Genomic DNA, 25,131 nt, shown 5'->3' on the forward strand with positions numbered 1-25,131 from the left:
GAGGATGTGAGAATAATGTAGAAACTGAATTAGTTATGAGCAGTTGAACAAGATGTAGTTGTGAGTAGTTAGGAATTGGTTACCAGAATTGGTTGTGTGTTTCCTATATAAATGAAGATGTAATCGAGCAAATGATGAATAAAAAGTTTGTGAGTTTTATATTTTAAGTTATGTTGGGTAAAAAGACTACAAAGTGTGTAACATGAATAGCCGAGTAGGAAGTTAAGGAAAATTCCAAAAAAAAATTGCAGCCACATCTTCCAAGGGAAACAAGAAAATAACACATTAAAATGCTCAATCAAATACATAGTAGTTTTTCTTCAGAAGTGTTGACAACAGAGGAAGTTTTCCCTCCCTCACTATTGTATACAAGAAAAGAGAATGTAATTAGACAAGGAAAGTACAAGGATTGAAGCCAAGTCAGATGCTAGCAATTTAATCTAGAATTCCTGAGAATCATTAGAATAATTCTAACGAATCTAATATTAGACTCTGCCCAAGAATTTTTTTGGAGAAAACAGGTCAACTAAGTCACATGACACGAGGACACGAGACACGGAGGACACGTAAATACGAGGTATTCAATACGAAACGCAGCGACCTGGAAACAGGACACGGGGGACACGTTTTATATATATTTAATAAAATATATATATATATATATATATATATATATATATATATATATATACCGAAATATAGTTTTTTATCCATATTAAATTGCAGGTTGCAGCTTATCTAATCAAATTAAAATATAATTACTTCTCAAAGTTCATAGTTCACTTTAAAAAAATAAATAGAATCAAAAATTTACAACTTACAAGCACATCAGAAACTAAGTAGTAAGTACTTACTACTAATTATAAATTTAGAACTTAGATATTAAAACCATAAAATGCAGATTTTCCATTAAGTCATCAAAATCAAAATGTATCATTGTTCAGTGTTTACAATGTACATAGATAGATCATAGACTATAGTAGATAGTGACAGATACTGACTCCTGAGAGAATGCCAATGGAAAATACAAAAGAGTAGATACTAGATACAAAATAAGTAGGAATATCATAGCTCAGTATTCCCAAGAGGAGTTGCCAAATTGATCCTAATTGCAAGTCTGAAACTTGCAATTAATTAATGGTTCAGATTTCAGAATGAGGTTGCAAAAAATTGCTTCAAGGCTTGTGATCGCATGGCTATATGTCACAATTACTTTCAGATATATGCTACAAAATAAGCTACACTAGACCTTAACTTGATGCCTGAAATGATAAGTGTCTGCTTAGATTTTAATAGTGCTGAAGCAATAAAAGACCGGTCAAAAACCTTTAGTCTTCACCTCCTTTCAATAGCCATACAAACATGTATTTGAATTGAGGAGGTCACTGTTGTTCATGAGATTGGACCAAACCCCCCTGAGGAAACCTTAGGCAAAGATTGCCACGGGTCTGTTCAATTAAGTGCCAAGAATTGCGTAACAAGACATATAGATTGTACGTGTAGCATGTCTTGATAAGGACTGAGATCATAGAAGAGTTTAATGAATAGTATTTGGTCTCCTCCTGCAACAAACCATTGCCCAAACGAATCCCAAACACCAAACAAAACTCTGAAGTAAGACTCCTCCAACGAGAGAGATTTGATCCTAGCAAAAATAGATGATAACCAAATCAAGTCACTTCGACTAATAGGACAATCTTCCATAGGGCCGAAAGAGATTTTAGATGTTGATCACAAAAAAATAATCATTTTGAGTGCATACCTAGAAGAGCTAACCTTAAGCCTTTAAATAGATTTTCTCTTGATTTAAGAAGGGGCTATAAACCATGTTTTTTTTTCAATACGTATTCAAAACATCGAAATACGTTAGGGCAACGTATTCTATGTACAAAATACGCGTATTCAAAATTTATGACACGAATGGAAAACGTCGAATACGTATTCGATTTTTATGACACGTTAAAAATCGTATTGGACACGTATTAGGGCCGTTTTCGTGTCCAATACGTAAAATACGGGACACGGGACCCTAGGGGACGTGTCCTGTGACTTAGCAGGTCAACAATATATAATTAATCAAATTCAAGATTACGGTTGTAGGGGAGAATTGTGCTTAAAAGGAAAGAAATTAACAAAAGAAACCTTGTATGATTGAGCACGCTGAGCATGGAACTACAGAGGAGTTTCTCAGCAAGAAGAAAATAAGGTTTTTCCATTCAAGGAAAACTCATAGATTTTAACCAAACATCTATGTGAAGTTCATCTAATAGTCATGTAGATACCATGATGAAAAATATAAACAAAACGTTACCTTGAAATGAGTCGTGAGAACATGCAAACAAATTATAGGGAGGATTTCTAATCAAATATAAACCAACAGGGAGGAATACCCTTAAGCGAGTACAATAACTTGCTGTGCATATGGCATTAAAAACGGCAAAGAATTAAAGAGTATCAGGGGTCTCGCCGAGTAACTTAAACACAGATTCCCTTTACTACATTAATTTCAACAAAAAACCTCATTGTATATTTACATATAGCTAGGAAAGTAATTCCTTTATAGGAAAATGAATTTCAGAAATTACAGCATGCAAGAAACGTCAATAATAACACAGAAAAACAAACATAAAATCCATAGTAGCCAAACAATTTAGAATCAACAGTGTGCTAAATGACCTGAGAATAAACTTGATAACCGAAAGACTTGAATGGGATCTGAACAATATATTCCAAGTTAACAGGGTAACATAACCCTCTCCTAAATAGTGTACAAGTACATTTACATTTCAGATCTAAAAATCCTTAACCATAAAACAACACATATGAAACAGGCAGTGTTAATAGGTAAATCCAAAAATGTGGAGACTTTGGACTGATGAGGTAGCTGGGTAAGCCAAACCTGCCTCACGATTTTGAAGAGGGATGCTGAAGAGCCTCAAAATCTTTGGCCATACCAGTAGAACAGACCTGCACAGTGGACCAACTCGCACCAGTGAGTAAACTATAGGTGATTCATTAGAAAAAAAAAATAATGCGAGCAAATAACTAGAAAACCTTCACTGAAATTACCTGCAGACTGTTATCTTACGAAGCTGAAAAAATTGACACCTCCTTTCGAATAGATGAATATATTTTTTAGAGGAGAATGTTGTGAGGTACGCAAGGAGGAAAAGCCCAAAACAACTTCGAAACGCAAAAACTCAATAGAAATCGTTAAAGAGTGTGAAAACCACTGAAACGCACAAAAATGAGAGACAACCAACTCCAGTGCCAGCTCCATATACCTATTCATCTAAAGGAGAAAACATAGTGAGGGTTTGGGGTAGTTGGTCTACCTGAGATGAGAATGACTTGCAAAGAAACGAAACTCTGGTGACAAGCAGGAGGAGCCATAATTAGAGTTGGAACCGAGAAACATGAATGCAGGTAAGTAGTGGAGGTAATAATCAAATAGACCCTTCTCTTTGTCCAAGGTAGTATGTATCACAAGGAGTCGGTTCGTGAACCCACTTAAAAACCAGTGTAGTACATGGTAAAGTACAACTTATATTAATGGGTGATGTAAAACAAAGTACACACCAGACCATTGTGCCTTCAGAACAATTATATTATTTAATTAATGACTTAAGAGTATCAACCACGTATTAATGCCTTGTTGATGAGGATTGACAAAACAATAAAAGAAAAACATGTTATATGTCTCAATTTTTTTTTATGTTATGTAATTTTATTTCGAGAAAGATAATTAAAGGTACGGAGGTATGTGAAAGGTGTGGTTATCCTAACTAACTTTGGTGGAACTAGAACCGTTTGATCAATTCCCGAGAGATCAATGGATGACATTAACCCTATCGCCAACATCGAGAAGGACTGCTAGTGGTGAGGTGGATGAACCTCATTACATGTGACATATTGCAAATAAACACTATGTACGATGTAGTGGGTGATGTGTTGTCAAACCACCATGGTACCATGTTAATTTAGTGTGGAGAACAATTATATTAAACCACGAATGAACCCTTTCCTCAAGCTGCATTAAGTGCATAGGTCTCGAAGGTGTATAACAGGATTAATATACCTATTAGATGAAAATAATGTGTAGATGTTTACCACATAATCGATGGGTAAGGGTTAAGTTCTATAACTTTATGTATAATGTTTTAAACTTTTTGAATAACATATGAAAGATTGAGAACAAAAGTTTACTCTTAACTATCGTGACTATAGTTTTAGGGCCTGGGTATGAGATAAGCTTTTATTATACAAGTTAGAAAAAAAATAGGCGTGACATGTTACAAGTGGTATTAGACATGTTATTGTTTGTTACCAATATTTTTCAAAATCTATAAAATATTTGCTATTGGAACTTGAAAGACCATCTTTAAATATTAAGAGGAAATCTTTGTTGGAAAGGTTATAGAATCTGTCAATTTGGCATAATGTAAATGTTTTCTCTTTATCTTCTACTTTTGAAAGGAATTTTGTTTAATAATTTTTATCTTCAACGATTCTTTATATGTCGCAATGCTTCTTGAATTTATGCCTTACGATGTTTCCTTTGCAAACTATATATTATATATATATATATATATATATATAGTTCATAATATAAAATTTATATAACTAAATATATAATTTAACTAGTATAATGTAACATCATGCTATATATTATAATCGTATATATATAACATAATATAATTCTATAACTATTTATCATAACATAAAGTTATTTGACATACCATATATATATATATATATATATATATATATATTAACATACATAGTTCATAACATTTAACATAGTGTAACATGTATAACATAATATAACTATAACATTTAACATAGGACAATTATTTAAAACATAAAATCCATACATGAAAAGTCATACATTAAATCCATCATGAAAAGTGATTTGGTCTAGTAAATAAAATCCTTTAGACTCAAATTTTTAATAAGAAACATTGTCTTCATGGGCTTGCACCTAGTACATGTCATGTGTCAAAGTCAAACATTAAGAACGTAAAGTCTATTGTAGTATTTGGTTGGCACAAGTTTTTATTAGTTTTGTAAATATGTTTATTTCACTTTTTTACATATATATTTACATATTTATGCACTTTGAATAAAATGCATTATTTAGAAACGAGAAAAAGTGTGAGGGTAGATCTGATCACTTCTTTCGATTCTGTTTACATGGAATACAATATACTTTGGTTGATAATTTATCAAAAAATCGACTCTAAAGTTAGGACTTCAAGCTAGATTATTTAAATTTTCTTGAGTTTAGAAATGGTTTTTTTGTGAACATTTTTTTTCTTGTATTAGTTTATATGTATTATATGTAATATGTTGAGGCGTCTCATATACATTCTCCAACTGCAGCCAATCATAGTGTGAGAGGTTTTGTTATACGTGTTCAGCCTCGTGATAGATCACGTAGGCCACTGAGAGTTCATGTTCCCATTGTAGATCCTACCTCTGATGTCAATCGGAGTGTCAAAGACAATGTTTCTATCTCTGTTGATGACCATGCTACATCTAGTGGACCTTCTTCGCCCATTTCAGGTACACCTCCTGCATTTTTAAATCCTCTTTAAGCTTTATGTGTTTATGTCTTGAAATTGCTATTTTTTTAAATTGTCTTCAACTAATGTGTTTGAATTTAATGTATATCTTATTATGCTTCTAGTTTATTAATTATATATATGTTAAATTATATTTATTATTTACAGGTCCTCAGTAGGGCGAAGCTGAGGATCAGAGTGTAGCATCGTTCCATCCATGGGATGATGCTACATCTAAGATCACATTAGAGGATGTTACGACCCTTCATACATGGGTCAAAATAGAGATAAATAATATCCCTTCCAATTCACCTACTCATACTGCATTTTCTTTGATGTTGGATAGCATGAATAGGTTGATCGAGACATACCGAAGGTCGGGCCCACATAGCCACATATTACAATTCATAAATAGGATCAGGAGGCATGAGGTTAGAGGCCGATATTCTTGGGAGGTGGTGAAAGGGTCCAGAAAGGGAATTGATGTTCGGGGGGAGTTGTTCGACATTCCTCTGAATCTCCTTTCTAGAGATAAAGGTATGATTCCGCTAAAATATTTTATTAATGTTCATGTAGCCCCTTTTGTGTATGAATATAGATTCATTGGAGCTTAGTTTTATACCAGATCTCATTTTTATGGTAACGACATGGGATGTACCTATTAGCATGAGGGGGATCATAGGGACCTTGGGCATGTACCACCACCTTCGAGATTCTTGCCACTACTATCTCGGAGCTTGGTATTATATGGAGATCTAGAGGAGTTGATGGAGCTTGGTGGTGAGACATGAGAGACTATTGTAGGCATCATGTGGGCGTCATTCGCTAGTGAACATGTTGAATTACATGGAAATATTAAGAGACCACGACCACTGCTTCGTGACCCACCAGTGCCATTATATGATGATGCATTTCTCATGAATTTACCCTTTTATCAACTTTTGACACATATATGTATGTATCGTGATGCCATTCGTGAGACTTGTAGGGTGCATGGCCCACATGACATAGACCAAGTAAATATATATATATATATACGAAAATTTTGACTCTTGTTGTCAAATTATGCATAATTGTTTATATTAAAATTTCTAGTTCATATTAGATTGCATATTTTATATTAATAAGTTCATGATAACATGTAGACACGTCCCATATACATGGATGAGCGTACGTGGTCATCCAAGGGGGTAGTTGATCAGCAAGGGCATCCTCAACCAGAGCACATTTCCATAGATTGTCCTCCACCTCCACCTCCACCTTTTATGTTCACTAATGTGGAGGAGAGTCAATATGTACAACCACATGGATCAATAGTTGAGGTAAACTTATTTGTTCCTAAGATTTCATCATTTCTATTTTTAAGTTACATAAATATGCTAATTAATTTGTAGACTAATTATAATCTGTCCTTTCCATTATGTACACAGGCCCATATGGAGAGTGTCGTTGATACATATTATTTTGATGTCGTACAACAATTTTTTTTTATATTAATAATATATATTTGAAATGTCGTTCAACAATTTTTTTTATATTAATAATATATATTTGAAATGCAAGATTTCAAATGTGCATTCTACATTCACCTCGAGAGAAAATGATAATTTTCCATGGAAATATTATCTAAAATTTTCCAAAATATTCATGTTCCAGTTACCTCCATCAAAGATACATAGAGCGCTTCATGTCTTCCAATTGAATTTGTTTAGGTTTTATTTCTTTAAAGGTAGCTTTAGGTTATGATTACTTAAAGATTTTAAAAATATTATATATTTTATTATGTTTGATTTATAAAAAAATTAGGTTAAATAAAGTTAGTAACATTTATACTGAGTCAGCTTGTATGACTCTTTTTGTGTTAGTGACTTTTGTTGATGCCTATGTCGTATATCAACAACATTTATTAATGTCTTTGTGCGAGTATATATTATAATAGAAGAAATTTTATATTATACTAAAGTTAATAAAGTTATATTAATCCAAAATTAATGAATTTAATATTAACATTAAAATATATTAATATTTTTTTGTATTAATATCATTTAATTTAATATAATATAAATAATATTCCTTTGATATTAATATTAAATTTAATAAGGTTTTTACATGACATTATAACAAAAATTTCTAGTAGGATTTGGAATTTTAAAATGAGGTAAAAATTTAATTTTAGATTACTTAAAAAAAAATTATGGGGGCTCGATCGAGCTCCTATTAACCATGTAAATGGCTTGATATAGGTTTTACGAAACCCTCGATTGAGATATTTAAATCTCAATTCTAGGCACTTTATTGTGCCTCTTAAGTCCTAAAATCAGCAATTCCAACACCCCTTCTGCAAAATTTTCTGCAACTCCATTTTGTACCCTAGCAAACTTAGGGATAAATTTCTCCTCAGGTAGCGGAGTTGATCACATTGGATTCATGAAGGAATCCTCTATCCAATGGCATATTAGTTTGACATTTTCTAATTCATATGATATTTTTCATCTAATTTCTTTTAAACATAATGCTTGAATTTTTTTGAACTATTTTAAAGAGGTTAAATAAAAAATCACTACCGTAAAATATACACAATGAAAAAAATTCAAAAAATACCACTATCTTCATTTAAGAGGCCTTTTCAAAAGGGTATATTTTAATTTTCAATTTATTTAAATAGTTGAAGGAAAACCTTACGGGAACACATGTGTCTGCAAAATGCAATTGAAATATTACTTTTCCAACTTCGACAAATAATAAAAAATATTTTTTTCATACAAAAATAAATTTTTAATATGAAAAACTTATCTCTCTCCATGTAGATCATGATAATATATATATATATATATATATATATATATATAATATATATATATATTACACATTTTAGAACAAGTTATGCTATGTGAATACACACATATCTCTTAAGATGTGTGTGCAAAATCAAGCATTTCATTTCATGGAAAAATGACATATTATACAATACTAACTATTTTTGAAAAAACTATAATTAGGAAAACAACAAAATTCTCCACAATTTGTCTTTTTACTCTGAATCAAAATTCACAGTGCTTATATGAATTTTGAGAGCTTCAATTCGATAAAAGAGGAAAAAAATGAAATTTCATCGCCACATTTTGCCCAAAAGTGTAACCCATCTTCATTCTTTCACCCAAGAAAAATGTTGTTTCCTAATATTATGAAAGATGACCAAAAATTTCTTCCAATTTCCTACTAAGATAAAAATTTCCTTCCAATTACACCAAAAGAAAAAAATTGTTTCCAAATTACTCAACAAGATAATAATTTCCTTCAAAATGCTGAAATTTCCTTCTAATTACATAAATTACATCTTCTACTCACATAATAAGAGAAAAACTTGATTCCCAATAACACAAGTGGACCAAAATATTCTTTCTAATTACACAAAAAATCATATCGTGTTAACATAGTCATTGTTCTTATATATTTCTTCACTAAATTTCTATTTTGATGTTGGGAAATTGGAAAGCATGTGTGTTGGGGAAGAATCCTATTATAAAAAGTGTGCATGCATTCTAAGAAATATGTATTCTTTGTTAGGAATGTACATGTGTTCTCAGAAACATGCACACATTCCTTAGACTAATTTACGAAACCTTAAATTCCATACCTACTTCCTCACCTTCTCACATTTCCTATACCATGTAAGGACCATGCATGCACTATGAAATACATGCATGCATTTGTCATATTAGTTTTGTTCCTTCTCTTCCAAAGCTCCTCCTTCGCCCTCTCTCTCCCACCTCCATCTTTTCTTGTATCTCCCTCCCTCTATCCCTTCTCTCCTCCTCTCTCTCTCCTCTTTCTCCCATCTCTCTCTTATTCCATATATTTCTCCCTTTCTCTCCACCTTTTACCTCTATTTCTAGCCCTCCCTCTCTCCACTCTCAATCTCCCTCCCTACTTCTCTCTCTTCTCCTATCTCTCTCTTATCACCCCTGGATCTCCCTTTCTCTCTCTTATTCCCACTCTCTCTCCCTCCATCTCACGCCCATCTATTTCTTTATATTCCTCCCTCTCTCTCTCCCTCATTACCTATACTACCCTCTCCCCATATTCTCCCTCACTCTCTCAACCTCTCTCTCTCTAACTATCTATTATTCTCCCTATACCACCTTATATCTTTGTCTTTATATCCATACCACTCTCCTTCTCTATCTCTTCCTCACTCCCTCCCCCTTCCATCATTGACTCTCCTCGCACCACCTCCCCCTCTCTTTATCTCTCTCTTCTACCCTGTTTATTCCTCTCTCTCTCTCTCTCTCTCTCTCTCTCTATCCCCCCTCCATATATATCTCTATCACCATATTTTTCTCCTTCTCTTTCTCTCTCCCTCATTCCCTCAGTATCCCACTCCATATCTCTCTCTCTCTCTCTCTTTCTCTCTCTCTCTCTCTGCCCCTTCTTCATATCTACATGTATCTCCCTCCTTCTCTACTCTTCTCTCTCTATCAGATCATTACATCAGTATAATCCCTCTCCCTCTCTCCCCCATCATTGTCTCTCCTTCTCTATCTATGTATCTCTTCTTATCCTCACCATTCCCCCAATCCCCTTATCTCTCTTATTCCCTATGTCTCGATCCATCTCTTCGCTCTCTCAATTTAACTCCCATCATTATCTCTGTCCGCCCTCCCTCTTTATCTCTCTCTGACTCTCCCATCCAATCTCTTTATCTCAATTTATATGTTTATCTCTCTCTCTCCCCCTCTCTCTCTATCTCCCACTATATTCCCTCCGCCTCTCTCTCTCTCTCTCTCTCTCTCTCTCTCTCTCTCTATCTACCTACCTTTATTCCTCTCTCTCTATCTTCCTCACTCCCTCGTAAACTCTCCCTCTCTCCCTTGTCACTCGCTTTCCCACTTTCTCGCCCTCGCCCTCTCCCTCTTTGTCTCCCTATTTTTGTTGTTTTTAAATCCTCCATATTTATCACTTTCTCCCTCCATATATTTTTCTCTCTCTCTCTCTCTCTCTCTCTCTCTCTCTCTGTAAATCTACCTATCTCTATCTCTCTACCTCAACTAGTCTTTCACCTTATCTTTTTCTCTCTCTAAATATACCTATCTCTCTCTCCCTTTCCCTCTCTCTCTATTTCTCTCTCCCACCTCTATTCTCATCAGTCCTTGCCTCTCTCTCTTTCTTTCTATATCTCACTACTTATCTATATCCTCTCTCCCTTATTCTCTCTCTCTTCCCCCCCTTCCTCTCTCATAATATTCCTCTCTCTCTCTCTCCCTATTTCTTCCCCTCTCCGACTCCATCTCTATTTTCCTCCCCTCCTCTCACTCCTCCCTTCCTCTCTTCTTCTCTCTTTCTCTTCCTCCTTGAATTTTCTCTCTCTATCCACCCCACCACACAAATAGACACACACACACACATACACACACAGAGACATATATATATATATATATATATTATTCTCTCTCTCTCTCTCTCTCTCTCTCTCCATCTCTATCTAAAATTTAGTTTAGTCCATGTCTCCCTCTATCTATCCTCTCTCAATCACCCTCCCGTCCTCTCTCTTGCTCTCTCCCCAATCCACTCTCTCTATTTCCATTTATGTGTTTGTCATTGTCTCACTCTCTCTTCTTCCCTCATTGTCCCTATCTCCCTCCATGTCTCCTTCTATCTTTCTCTCTCTTTAGCCCATTACCTCACTATCTCTCTCCCATCACTCTTTCTTTGTACCTCTCACTCTCTCTCCTTATCTCTCTCTTCTTTTATCTCCCCCCCTCTTTCACCCTAAATCTATTTCATTCCCTCCACCCCTATTTCTCTCTTATTCCCCAACTCTTTATCCTCCATGTCTCTTTCTTTATCTCACTCCCTCTCCCTATTTGATTCACTCCCTCACTATCTATATCCCTCTCTCCCACATCTCTCTCTCCCTCTCTCAAACTATCCTCTCTCTATGTCTCTCTCTTCCTTTCTTTTTTCCTCCACTCTAGCTCTCTCTTTGTTCCTCCCTCTCTTCTTACCTGTCTCTCAATCTTAGCCCCCACTGTCTCTCTCTCCATATCTACTTATCTCTCTTTCCTTCCCTCTTCGTACGAAAGAGAGAAACACACTCTCTCTCTCCCCCATCCATTTCAACCTCAATACTTCTCTCTCTCTCTCTCTCTCTCTCTCTCTCTCTCTCTCAACCTCGCTTCTTTCCATCTCCCTTTGTTGTTATTTCCTTCTCTCTCTCCTCCATCCTTCTCTCATCTCTCCCTGACTCCCTTACTTTGTTTCTCTTTATATATATTTCATCGCTTTCTCTCTATATATCCACCACTATTATTCACTACCTTTCTCTCTTATTCTCCCTCTCCCAATTTAACTCCCCCCCACCCCCCCTTCTCTCTCTTGTGTGTGTATATATCTATATAATTATCCCTACCTTTCCTCCCTCTTTATCTCATTCTCCATCCTCTCTCTCCTCCCTTCTCTTCTTTGTCCCCTCTATTTCTTCCTCTGTCTACCCTCCCGCTCTATCATTGTCTCCTTTCCTCCATCCCTAACTACCATGGCCTTGTCTCTCCTACTTCCTCTCATTCTTTATCCCTCCCTTACTCCATCAACACCTCATAATTAATAACTCCCTTTCAATTCTACCATTCCCTAACCGCACCTATTCTCTCTCTCTCTCTCTCTCTCTCTCCCCCCCTCACACAAAATATATCTCTATCTCTCCTCCAATCAATCTCTCTCTCTCAACAAATCTCTCTTCTTCCCTCTCTATCATTCTCTCCTCTCTTTGCCTCTATCTCCCCATAGTTTTTTCTGTATCTCCCACCTTTCCTTCCTACCCTATATTTTCCCCTCTTTCTCTCCCTATATCTCCTAACTCCATATTCATATCTATATCCCTCCCTCTCTCCTTCTCTCTCCCTCCCTCACTCCCTCTCTATTTACCCTCTAACTCCATCTTCCTCTCCCCTTTTTTATCTTCTCTATCTCACACCCCATCTCTCTCTTTGTCTCTCTCCCTCCCCCTCATTATATTTATCTATCCCTTAATCCATCCATAATATCATAATTCACAAAAATCCCCATCAAAATCTCTCTCTCTCTCTCTCTCTCTCTCTCTCTCTCTCTCTCTCTCTCTCGACCATCCATCTCTATATTTATTTCACCTTTCTATCCTTATCTATCTATCCCCCCTACAGTCCTTTCCCTTCTATCATTCTCTTTTTTCCACCCCACTTATGATCTCTCTATATCTCACTTTTCCCCTCTCTTTCCTCTCCACTCTCTTCCTCTGTCTCCTTTTCTCCACCCCTCCTAGACATTCTCTCTCTCTCTCCCCCCCCCCACCTCGCCTTCACAAAAACCACCTTCCAACTTTATCTCTTTCTTCCTCTCTATGTCAACCACAATCATCTCTCCTCCTCTCTCTTCTCCACCCTCCTTCCTTATCTCTATCACCCATTCTCTCCCCTCACTCACCAACTCATTCTTCCCCACCTTATGCTCTCCCTCCCTCCCTCTCTTTCTCTTACTTTTTTTCTTTATCTCCCATTGCCCTTCTATCCCTCTTTCTCTTTCCCTCCCCCTCACCATCCGTCCTAACTCCACCTCAACAATTTTCCATGCGTTAAAGTCACTAGTTGTAAGAACATGCATGCCTTCTTAACACTAGGAACCCACACACGTTTTTAGTACTAGGAACATCCACAAATTTTTAGTGCTACAAACATACGTATTATTTTGTGCTAGGAATGCATATGATATTTTCAAACTTAAATTTTTCTCAATGAGAATATTATGTGTACAATGATTTGGTTGTTTCAAATATAGGTTCAATATCACAAATGTGGTGGTTTAGGATGAATATATGTGTGTGTGTGTGTGTGTGTTTTCGTTGGAGGGGGGGGGGGGGGGTTGACATTATTTTTTAATAATCTAGACAAATATATTATCCATGCAATGGCATAAACATATAGAGGGGACTATGTATGTTCGACATATATAATCCTTTAAAAAATTAACAATGTTTGCTAATTTTAATGCTTTTTTCTCTTAACATAAATCAAAATATTAAAATATTTGGATTTTCCATTTTCACTATAACAATTTTTGGCCTTAACCATTTGGAAAAAAATTATGTGGTGCACTAGAGTACATTGAGACTTACAATAATCTAGACAAATATATTATCCATGCAATGGCATAAACATATAGAACGGACTATGTATGTTTGACATATATGATCCTTTAAAAAATTAACAATGTTTGCTACTTTTAATGCTTTTTTCTCTTGACATAAATCAAAATCTTAAAATATTTGGATTTTCCATTTTCACTATAACAATTTTGGGCCTTAACCATTTGGAAAAAAATTATGTGGTGCACTAGAGTACATTGAGACTTACAATATGAAAAAAATGGTTGTTTGATAACGTTAAGACACTTTTAGATTGCACTAGTGGAAGGATTTGTAATTTCGATTATATAATGACTATAGTAATTTAAACAGATGTAAAATTAAGATCATAAATTTTGGAACATTAGTTGTGCATAAGAAAACTGTATTTTCTAAAACTCTATAATTTGTTTTGAGATTTCATTATATAGGTACTCAAAATTCACAATAACAGAAATGTAAGCATTTTATTTGGAATGAAGAATAATTTACCAATGATAGAATATTCAAAATTCACATGGTTAGACCCAATTTCTATAAATAGCAATTATACTTTTCGAAAACTATTAGTGATTCTTTAAAATTAATATATTGTTATTTTTCCAATTTTTCATTGTCACTTATGCATCAAGAGTGACCACCATTATCTTGCACCTACCTAAACATAGAGATTTGATAATATCAAACACTAACAACTATTCTATTGACTAATGTTAGGTCCCTATAATACTAGTGATTCCCCCATTACTATTGTCATTGTAACCCTTATCGTTATTGTTGTGCCCTTATTGTCCCCACATTATTATTATTGTGCCCCATAGAAGGCCACTATTATTATTGTTGTGCCCTTATATTATTATTGTTATGTCGGCTTTGATTATATTGTGACCCCTTAGACTCCTATATATAGAAAGGAGGTTTTGTCATTTGTATCATCCAAGAATTGTTCATTTTTGTAATGTAAAGGAGGTTTCCCCCTCGAAGAGGTTGATTTCTAAGGCGTTGATCTTTCTTCTCTATCCTTTTGTGAGCTGGTTTCATAACAAATATTGGATTTCCATATATGTATATACCAAATCAGCTAACCACCCAACTAACTAAAATATTGGTGGGATTAAATTTTATTTTAACATATGGCTATGACATAGTTTTAAGCACTTGTGAGCATCATGTTTAGCCTAGTTCCTAGGATGTCTTTTAGAGTGAAAATGAATGCATAAAGGGAGTTAGTGTAGGGTTCCACATTCATGATGGAAAGTGCACCACTCCAAACTATAATAGTTGGTGTAAGTTCTCATAAATGGATTTTTTCACATAGTAGTGGGCCATCATACTAGATAGTTGTTTGTGAGATTGTTTACACAATCTTTCTTCAGTTCTTCATGCACAACACTAAATTGTTGTTGTGGATTCAGGATTGACTTTGTGACAAAGTTTCTAGATGGATGAGAAGTACATGTAAGTATCTTACCTTTATTTAATTTCATTATTTATAACTACTCAAATTCAATAAATAACCTTTCGTTATTTGTGGATGGGCAGTTAGAAGCAATGAAAATGCACCTTGTTTTGTGCTCCAAAAATTTAATCAAGTGCTTGGAATATGTATAACAATACATCATCACTCAATTTTACATTTAAATCATGTTGTATTTATTTAATACCATTGAATGGCACAAGTAGATAGTGGTGACGATGGAAATATATAGTTGCGAGCAGGAGTGTTGGGAGGGTATACCTAGAAATATAATTCCTACTTGTCTTTAGGGTGGTCATCAATTATAGAATGAATTTGTTCCTATTAGTTAGGATTTTGTTGAGAGATTCTCTATAACTAGTTAGCTTCCTAGATTAGCGTGTGGTTGAGATCATAGTTACCAAATTTGGCCATACTCGCCAAAAAAATTCACAAATTCGCCGATTCGGTCCGGTACGATTAAGAATGCGGTCGAATTGAATTTGGTATGATGCATGATTTTGTCAAATCTCTCCACCTGATAAACAACTTTTTATGTTCGTTCATTTTCTAGCGACGCCCTGTAATACTTCAGCTCTGTGGAGTAGTGTTATTTTTTCAAGCGCTTGAGGAATGGTAGGAAGAGGGAAATCAATTGGTGGTAAGAAATATGTTTCCTAGAGCTTGAAGGCCAGTCTTCATTTCCTCGTCTGGTGTATTGCCACGTTTCTCAAGGAAGGAAAGTATGCCGAGTGTGTCGAAGGAGAAGCTCTTGTTCACCTAGTTGTTGTTCTTGAATATCTCTTCGCCGAGGTGCTCGAGTTGGCTGGAAATTCCACAACATATAACAATTGTTCTATGCCATAGTCTGTTGGTAGTGAGAAACGATGAAGAGTTGAGCAAGCTTCTAGTCATGGTGACCATAGCCAATGGTGGTGTTTTGCCCAATATTACACAATGTTCTGCTATCAAAAAAGATCAGTAGTGGTATGCAAGGGCCAGTTAGCCAAAGGCTTGAGTTTGACATGCATATCTATCAATTTTATGGTGTTTCTAAGGAGTCTGTGACGAGGAAAAATTAATTGAAACAAATATTATATCCCCAAAAAAAGCAGTTTGCAAATTGTAAATTCTTATAAGAAAAAAATAAAAAAAAAATAGTAATTTCTATAAAGAAAATTATAAAATGGTAAAATGCAAAGTAGAAAAATATTTAAATCCATAAATTTCATCTCAACAAAAATTATAAAATAGAAAATTGGTTGGAAACCAGTAATTCCTATATAAAAATAATAAAAAATTGTAACTACTATATTGGAAAAATTTATAAAATGGTAAATTTCAGTTTTAAATAGATATTTCTTATTAAAAAAAATAATAGATTTAAGTGTTTGTAACATGTTTACTATCGAATTTTTCCCGTATTGGATTTTATAGGGTCAATTGTTTAACTTATCACGAATTTGAATTTCGTAACTATGGTTGAGATATTCACTCAACCAAGAGATTGTATGTCCAAAATAGACTAGCTATCTTGAGACATAGCTTGATGTATTTATATTGTATCATTAGTTGATGTGAATAGACAATTCTTGAGACATAGCTTGATGTATTTATATTGTATCATTAGTTGATGTGAATAGACAATTCTAAATGCATTTAGAAAATCTTTGCTAGTATCGGAGTCCGTTTAGACCTGGGTCAAGGGAAACAAAGAGTTTGATGAGGATTTTGTTTGTTTCCCTTTGTTTTTTTGCCCACCCTTTGTTGCTTCTATGTGGTTGGAGAGAGCGTGGAAAAGCTATAGGATCAAGTCGTTGGGCTTGGAGAGTAGTGAAGAGTCGTGACGTGACTGTGAAGTGTGCGTAGGAAATTTTTGTGGCGACATGTAAATCTGTTCTGTGACTTAATGTGACGTGATAGATCCTGATATTGTTTATGTGTCTTGGAAGTTGTGTCACACAAATTTTCACGGAGTTTCTCTGTTTTGTGCATTTCTTGTTGTCGAGGGAAGTCATTGTGTAGTTGTTGGTGACCATAACAACGAAGTTGTTGAAGTGGTGACCGTTTCTTTTATCATATCTTTCCCAGTGCCATTTCGAGCTGCATATTTGAGGTCGAGGACTTGTAGGTGTGTGTTTGAAGTAATTATAATTCCATTTGAATTGTTTTTAAAGACGTGGACGAGGCGTCAGATATGTTGTTTGTTGCGTGCTCCTGCCTACCGTGCCTTCTACAATGTTTGCCAATTTATTTGAAGTCTGGAGAAGAACAAACGGTGTTTGAGTGATTTTTTTTTAAAAGTCAAGTAGTGATGACTGTGCGATCCTCTGTTTGTTGAGACGATTAAGCCTACGTAAGAGGTGGACTAGTGTGGTGAGTCGATCCCTATGTGTGGTGAGAGATTGGAAAGATAATGCTTTGAAGAGCGGCCTTGGCCACTTTGGGGGTGTCTCATGATTTTTTGTAGAGTTGCAAGAATACTAGTCCGTGATATATACTAGAGTCATCATTTATTTTACTGTTGGAGAGCGCATACCTTTATTTGTCTTTCGATTGATTCGATTCTGGAGAGCCATGTAGCAATGCAAACTCAGCGTGGGAGTGTGCGTTGCAGAAGAGTTTCATTGAATTTAGTGTGGGGAAAAGTGTCCAACATGGAAAACTAGCGGTTGTGGTGTGTGGGAAAACACTTGTGCTAGAACACCAATGTATAGCCAACATGGAGAAGGACCTTTATCGTGTTGCACACCCCATGAACATTGTTTAAAGACCTATTTAAACAATATGTTGTGTGTTTAATAACTAATTAGATAATGCCTTTAATTGATTGCATTGGAAGAGCTGCACAGAGAGAACATTTGGAAGAAAGATTGATAGTTTGTTGTTACTGACCCATACGAACATGCATGGAGCGTGCGAGTCTGAGCAATCGATCCCTCGGATCCACGTTTAGTGTTGTCGTCATGTTGAAGAAACATGACAGTTTAGCAATGGAGAAAGTCCTGTTGTGAAAAAAAACCATAGCCTTATGTGTTGAACCTCCATTTCTTGAAGGTGAATATGTCTTGGAAGTTTGTCATTTGGTATTTTTTTTTGTGGGGGTGAAGGTGAATATGTCTGGGAAGTTTGTATACATATTGATATTCATGACCTCAATATGAAGTCATTTTGTTAGAATTCGCAACTTTAACTGATGACAGGTAAAGCATGAAGATCCAAGACAAGTATGCCAAAGTTAAAAATGAAGATGCCAAAGACTCAAAAATACAAAGCCTATGATAAATGAATACTATGATTCGAGTGAGAACGCAGTGGTGTGCTCCTGCATATGAATGGTGTGGTATATCCAAAGTGAGTGGAAAATGATCCAAAGGGTAGCATAGTGAAATTTTGTGCGAATTTGTGGAATGGACTAACCATTAAATTGTATTTTGTGTCACATACATGTATTAGTAAGCAAAGCAAATATAATATTTTGTAGTGGTCCTGGGAAAGTATGTACTTGGTAACTCTACAATTTGGAGTCGGTATTGTGCCTAAGTCATTTTTTATGTGATACTTATGAGGCATGTGTATCCCCATAAAGTTCGTGGTAATCTTCAATCCACTTTGGAAGTGAAGGTTTGTCGTAAGCTGAAAACCACTTTGCAGTGTAGGTTTGTGGTAAGCTAGAAACCATGTGTGAAAGTGAAGTGGACATGGATTCCTGTAGGCATGGTTTAGGGTCAGCCGGCAAAACCCTGGGCATGGTTTAGGGTAAGTCGATAAAACCCAGAGAATGGTTATGGATAATCTGAGAAAACCCATGATGATGATGATGGAGGGGGATTTGCAGGTACAAGTACATGTATGCAGATAATGGTTGACTGAACCATGTACATAAAGGACATCCTAGTAGACTGACAGTTGCAGTGGTTGGTACTCATGCATTTTGGTAGATGGTTGTTCCTTTATATGGACGTCAACATATTATTTTTTTGATCATGTTTGTAAACACCAGAACCATAGTTAGACTTGGCTAATTGAGATCAAGACAAGTAGTCATTAAAGGGGGGACTTGGAAATATAATTCCTACTTGTCTTTGGTGTGCTCATCAATTCTAGAATGAGTTTGTTCCTATTAGTTAGGAGTTTGTTGAGGTCTAGTTGGTTGAGAGATTCTCTCCAACTAGTTAACTTCCTAGATTGGTGTGTGGTTGAGATATTCACTCAACCAAGAGATTGTATCTCCAAGATAGACTAGCTATCTCAAGATATAGCTTGATGTATTTATATTGTATCATTATTTGATGTGAATAGACAATTCTGAGTGCATTTAAAAATCTTTGTAGAGGTAGTGGTTTTTGTGGATAGCGAAATAAATATTTTGGTATCGTTTTATTTGAAAATGAAATATGAATATTAGCAGAGTAACGAATTGTATTTTGGCTATTGTATTTCGCCTAGTCTCAGGGTCTTTTAGTCCATTTTTTTTAGTATATAGCAAATGGTGATGGTGCAGATAGTAGTGGAATGGAATTTGAGAATCTAATTTGGATGGGAAGTGTTTCTTTTGAAATTTTAATTTTAATATAAATATGAAGACGACTTTATGTAATCAGTTGTATTATTGCACATAGAGTTGTTCTAGTCCCCAGCCTTTTCTTGCTTGGTCTTAGTTTTGATATGAGTTCTAAACTGAAATATGGTAGATGAACATTTCCCATGATATAGCTTATCTTTAAAATGGATAAAATGTAGATGTAATAAAGAGATAATAGTGGGAGCATGGTGAGGAGGAGGCATTTCAAAAATGGAGAAATAATAGATGGCATTGACATAATAGATACATGGTTAGTCGAGATAAATTATATTCATGAGAAGGCAGTGAAGATGTCGTGAAAAAGAAAAAGATAAGGTTCACAGCTCAGATAACTATAGTGTTGCCACCAACCAAAATAGTTATTCACAAAAAAATTGTTTTTAAATTCATTCGTTAATTTGAACTTTGAGAATAAAAAATGTATATATAAAAGCATGACATACCTCTTAATCAATTAAAAGTTAATTTTTGAATAAAAAATATAAATTTAAAAAAATAAATAATATTAAATTAATTAAAACATTTTAAATATGAATACACATATAAATTTGAAAACGTTATTATATAATGAACTAAAACTGTGAATGAATTATTGTTTATGTCTTAATAAAAATTAGGTGTTAAAAAGGGCATGAACTAAATCGTAGACTAAACTAAAATGAAAATTTTCCATAGGACAATACTCACCGCTGAAGGACACCTATCATATCTAGAAATATACACTTTTCAAAAAATATCCATAATTTTACATAATATAAATAGCATACAAATTTGAGGGACACATAAAGCATTAGGGGATAGAGAATATTAACTCTTTCCCACATTCTTGTTCCAAAAATGGCCGCTTTGTTGGCCAAATTTTCTCCTCTTAATTTCATTGGAATTTGAGAAGGAGAGTTTTGTTTTTTTAAAGATATTTTTAAATTTATTATATTTTGAAAAATAAAAATAAAAAGCCAATAACAAGATGGTGAAAAAAAATCTTAACAATAATTATTAAAATATTTAAATTTAATTATTTACATGAGCAAATTATGTACCTGAGCTAAAAATAAACCTTGAAAAAGTACACATGCCTCTGCCTAATTGTTTGACCCAAGTCTAAATCTAAACATAAAATATTTCTACATATATTATCCACTAATAATACATAATTTGAGAAATTGGAAATCAACTTACATAGGGCGTCTAATTTGAATATTTAAATTATATTACTATACATATCTTAGAGTCAGTGGAGGAGTTAGAAAGCACATTGCACACAAGTAGCAATACATAGCCATGACAACATTAGTATATGGTGTTATTGACTTTCAATATCGCCGGTAATTGACGAAATTAAGAGAAATTATTTTTTAATTGGAATAAAGATTCCTTTAGGTTGAGATTGGAGCAGCAACCTAATCTAGTGGGATCATAAATTGGGTTTAAACTAAAGAATGGGATCCATATACATTTATGAACTCCAATACTTAATCAAGACATTCTTCATTTCAAATCACATGGTACTTAACTAATTATGCTAATTCATTTAATGAAGATTTTTAAATGCTTGAATTATAGGCGTTATTGAGTGATTATTAATAGTCTTGTATCTTTATATTTTGAAGTAAGAAATTTTACACAGATTTGGTACTAAATTTAATTGGGATACATAGACATGAATGAAGTTGATTGTTTTACTTTGTTTTTAATTAATAAATTTCAAAATATTTTAAAAATATAGAATGAAAATAAGAATGCTTTAGATTTAATAGGGATAGTATAAGTTTTATTAAGGAAATCATATTGAGGTTTTTAAAGTGCATTGGTTTTTTATTATTTTCATTGTTGTTTTATTTTTTTAATGTTATTTTTTAAATATTTGATTTATAAAGTTTAGTAGAGTGTTTTTTTTTGTAAGCTGAGGTAAAATTCTATTACTGAAATTGAAAAACTATGTACATATACATATTGCCACCCGCCCAACAGGGAAACCGGGTGACCTCCTAAAATATATAACCGCCATCCAAAAGAAATAGAAGTTCAGTTCATCAAACCAGACTAAATATCCCACTAATCTATCCAAAAACATACTATTAAACGCTGGAGAGAGATCCATACTGTTCAACACTGTTAACATTAAACTACTACTATCTGGAAAAGACACAAAAAAACTCCATGTAAAAACCTTTTGATGTCTTCAACTGCTGTGGCTACGGATGCATGGCATCATGCTTTACTGCATTTGCTGCATTTTCTGTCTTCACCGCGATTCCATTCTCTTTCAACAACTGTATGAGCTGATCCATTTTCCTGTCCTGCATTAGAAGGGTCATTTGTATATTTTTCAATTCTCTTTTGAAAATTGGCATTCCCTGTGCAAGCTCAACCATTTCGACTGCTACTTGCTCCAGGGCCTTAGCAAGTAAACGCTTCATTCCCCAATATACATGCAGGGACTGCTTATAGAGGGACATCCGCCCTCTTGTATGTCCAGGGTCAGGTAAAAAGGTCTCCCAATCAGCCATCTCTGGATCAGATTGATCTTGCAGAGCCTCTTCTTCTAACTGATCTATTATCCGGCGGATTTTGTAATTAGTTTCCTTGGTATAAGCGGCCTCTGCATCCTGTAATTTCTGTCGCATATCCTTCTTGCCCCGACCGCGAACACCACAGCCTGAGCCCTCCTGAGAACCACGATTCTCTCCTCGCCCTGCATACCGCCCTCTGCCCCTAACACCTCCGCGACCCCTTCTCCCTCGACCGCGCCCTCTCCTTCCTTCGTCTTCCTCGTCAGCGTTCTCAGAATCTATCTCCGTGTCTTCGTTGGCCTCCTCTGGAACCGAATGCCGCATCCACCTACCAACTTTTCCGCCGGAGGGCTGGCGTGGAGTATCCTCTGCAAGAAACTCACGAATATCTACCTCCGGCTCGTCCGAGTCTTCGGGGATATCTAGGTAAATGGGAGGGAGGGATTCATCCACCACCTGCTTCCCTTTCTCTGTCATCGTGGCTCCCTGACTGCGAGTTCGCCTACCCTCAGTTCGGTTGAGATTAGTGTCCATACTAGTACGCAATAAGTTTGATATCCGATACCACCGGATCACCCCCCACTGCTTCCACACCAACCAACCGCCTTCACACTCTGGTCTCGTAAACAAAACGATGTTACGCAACCAGGCAAATATCCTTTGCAAACAAGTCTCCCACGGCTTCCTCAGTGACAGCAATCCTCCTTCCAACTCTGAAGCTGCAAGAATGAAATTTACCTCGCTGCAGCTATTATCATACCACCTCCTAAATAAATCATGCAGCATAAGAACCTCGCTCAGCCACCTTCCCACGTTCTTATTAATTATTCCCCAAACCGGCTCATTATTACACGTTTCATAGCCCAAATCCTGATGTGATGCGCTCCCTGCACTCCTGACGCCACCGCTCTCCCACCTCAGTACCTGCCCTGCATTCAGCCTTGGGATGAGCATGCCTTCGCATGCCTGGATATATTCATGCCGCCCATTTAAATTTTCAATACATCTATTCATTAGACTTGTTATGTCATCATAAATGCAGTTGTCATATTATAATAAAGTAGAGTGTTTTGTTCTAATAAAGTAGTGCAATTATATATTTAAAATGAAAATAGTGAATTCATAATATATTTCACATGATCATAATTAAAAATAGTAAAAATTAACTAAATTATAATTTTATTTTAAATTATTATTATTAATTATAATAATAATTAATATAGGAGATAAATATAGATACATTTAATCAAACATGTAACACAATTCCTTACTATAGAGATTCATTCTCACTTTCACATGAAGAATTTTAATTTGCAAATAAGCTCTGTGACAATATCCCAGATGATTTTCACCCAAAGATAGCTCAACAATTGGAATATGGATCACAGAAGCCTAAATGCAAAAATATCATGGCCTATTAGTAACACAAGCCAAAAAACATAACTCATTTTTATGACACATGTTCATATGAAATTTTTTAATTAATCAATTTATTTAAAAGGGGGAAAGGTCACAGTTATTTTTGAGATGAATAACAACCATTCATTTAAGAATATTCGAAAATATTTCGTAAAGGTTAAATCCCTACTATCCATTTGATAATTAGTGATAATTAAATTAAAATTCTAGAAGCTCTATTACAAAATAGACAGACATATCCACATAACGATAAATCTAGTACAAATTGAGATGTGCATGCTAAAATTTGCAATACAAAATATTCAAAAATACATATCTAAATATACACAACATTACTCATACCATTAATAATACAACTATATAAATTAAATAGGTCATATATACCCATAAGCATCAAAATGAATAGTTAATAATACATCTTAAATTCAAAAAAAATCATAAAAGTTACTTCAAACATAATTTTATTTTAAGTTATTATTTTTATTAATTACAAAAAAAATTAACATATGAACTATATATATATACTCACACTTTCAAAAAACCACAATAATATTTTTAACCATGCTAATTTTTAACTTATAAATAAATTCTATTATAATATAGTGAATCAATATCATAATTAATTAATCTTAATTACTATTCACTTAATAATTATTAATAATTAAATTAAAATTCTAAAAACTCTATTTCAAAATAAATACCATTTATATCTCCATATTTATAAATAATAATATTACAACAATTCAAAATACATATTTAAATATACCCAATATTAATTACTATTACTACTTGTTACATAGTATTGTACTAATAATTCTATATGATCTAGCGTAACCTATCCACAATGTCAATTAAATGATATTTATTTTTAGGGACAAATCCCCAGCAAGCGTTCGTGACAGACAACTTACGTTAACTCGTAAAAGCTTTTGTGACAGACAACTTACCTTAACTCTTAAGGACTTCAGTTGTGACAGACAACTTACGTTAACTCGTAAAAGCTTTCGTGACATACAACTTACCTTAAGGTCGTGGAGGCGGCGTAGTGGTAAAGTCGGCCTCGTCATGACGGACCGGTCTTGTGTTCAATCCCGAGTAAGGTCGTAGCTCGTCGTGCGAGTAGTTAGTCTAAACCAGGCCAAGCCCACTACCTTTTGATAGTTACCGATTCACCATGTGTTAAAAAAAAAGACATACAACTTACCTTAAGAGTTAAGGAGTTTAGTTAAAATTGTTGTTGTAACCAAATAAAACAACAATTTTACTGTGTATAATTAAGTTAATTTTAATGCATATAGATTAGGTAGCGGAGATATTTTTTAATAATAGGAAAATTTATTATAATTTAATTGTTAAATCTATTATAATTTAGTTATTATTACTCATTTTTATTTGAAAATTCAATTGAACTCATTATTTAAGTATGGGGGATTTACGCA

The sequence above is a fragment of the Pinus tabuliformis genome, chromosome 3_1 (assembly GCF_031772625.1).
Source record: "Pinus tabuliformis cultivar Carrire ecotype Pingquan chromosome 3_1, CPIR1, whole genome shotgun sequence".
Classification (NCBI taxonomy): domain Eukaryota; kingdom Viridiplantae; phylum Streptophyta; class Pinopsida; order Pinales; family Pinaceae; genus Pinus; species Pinus tabuliformis.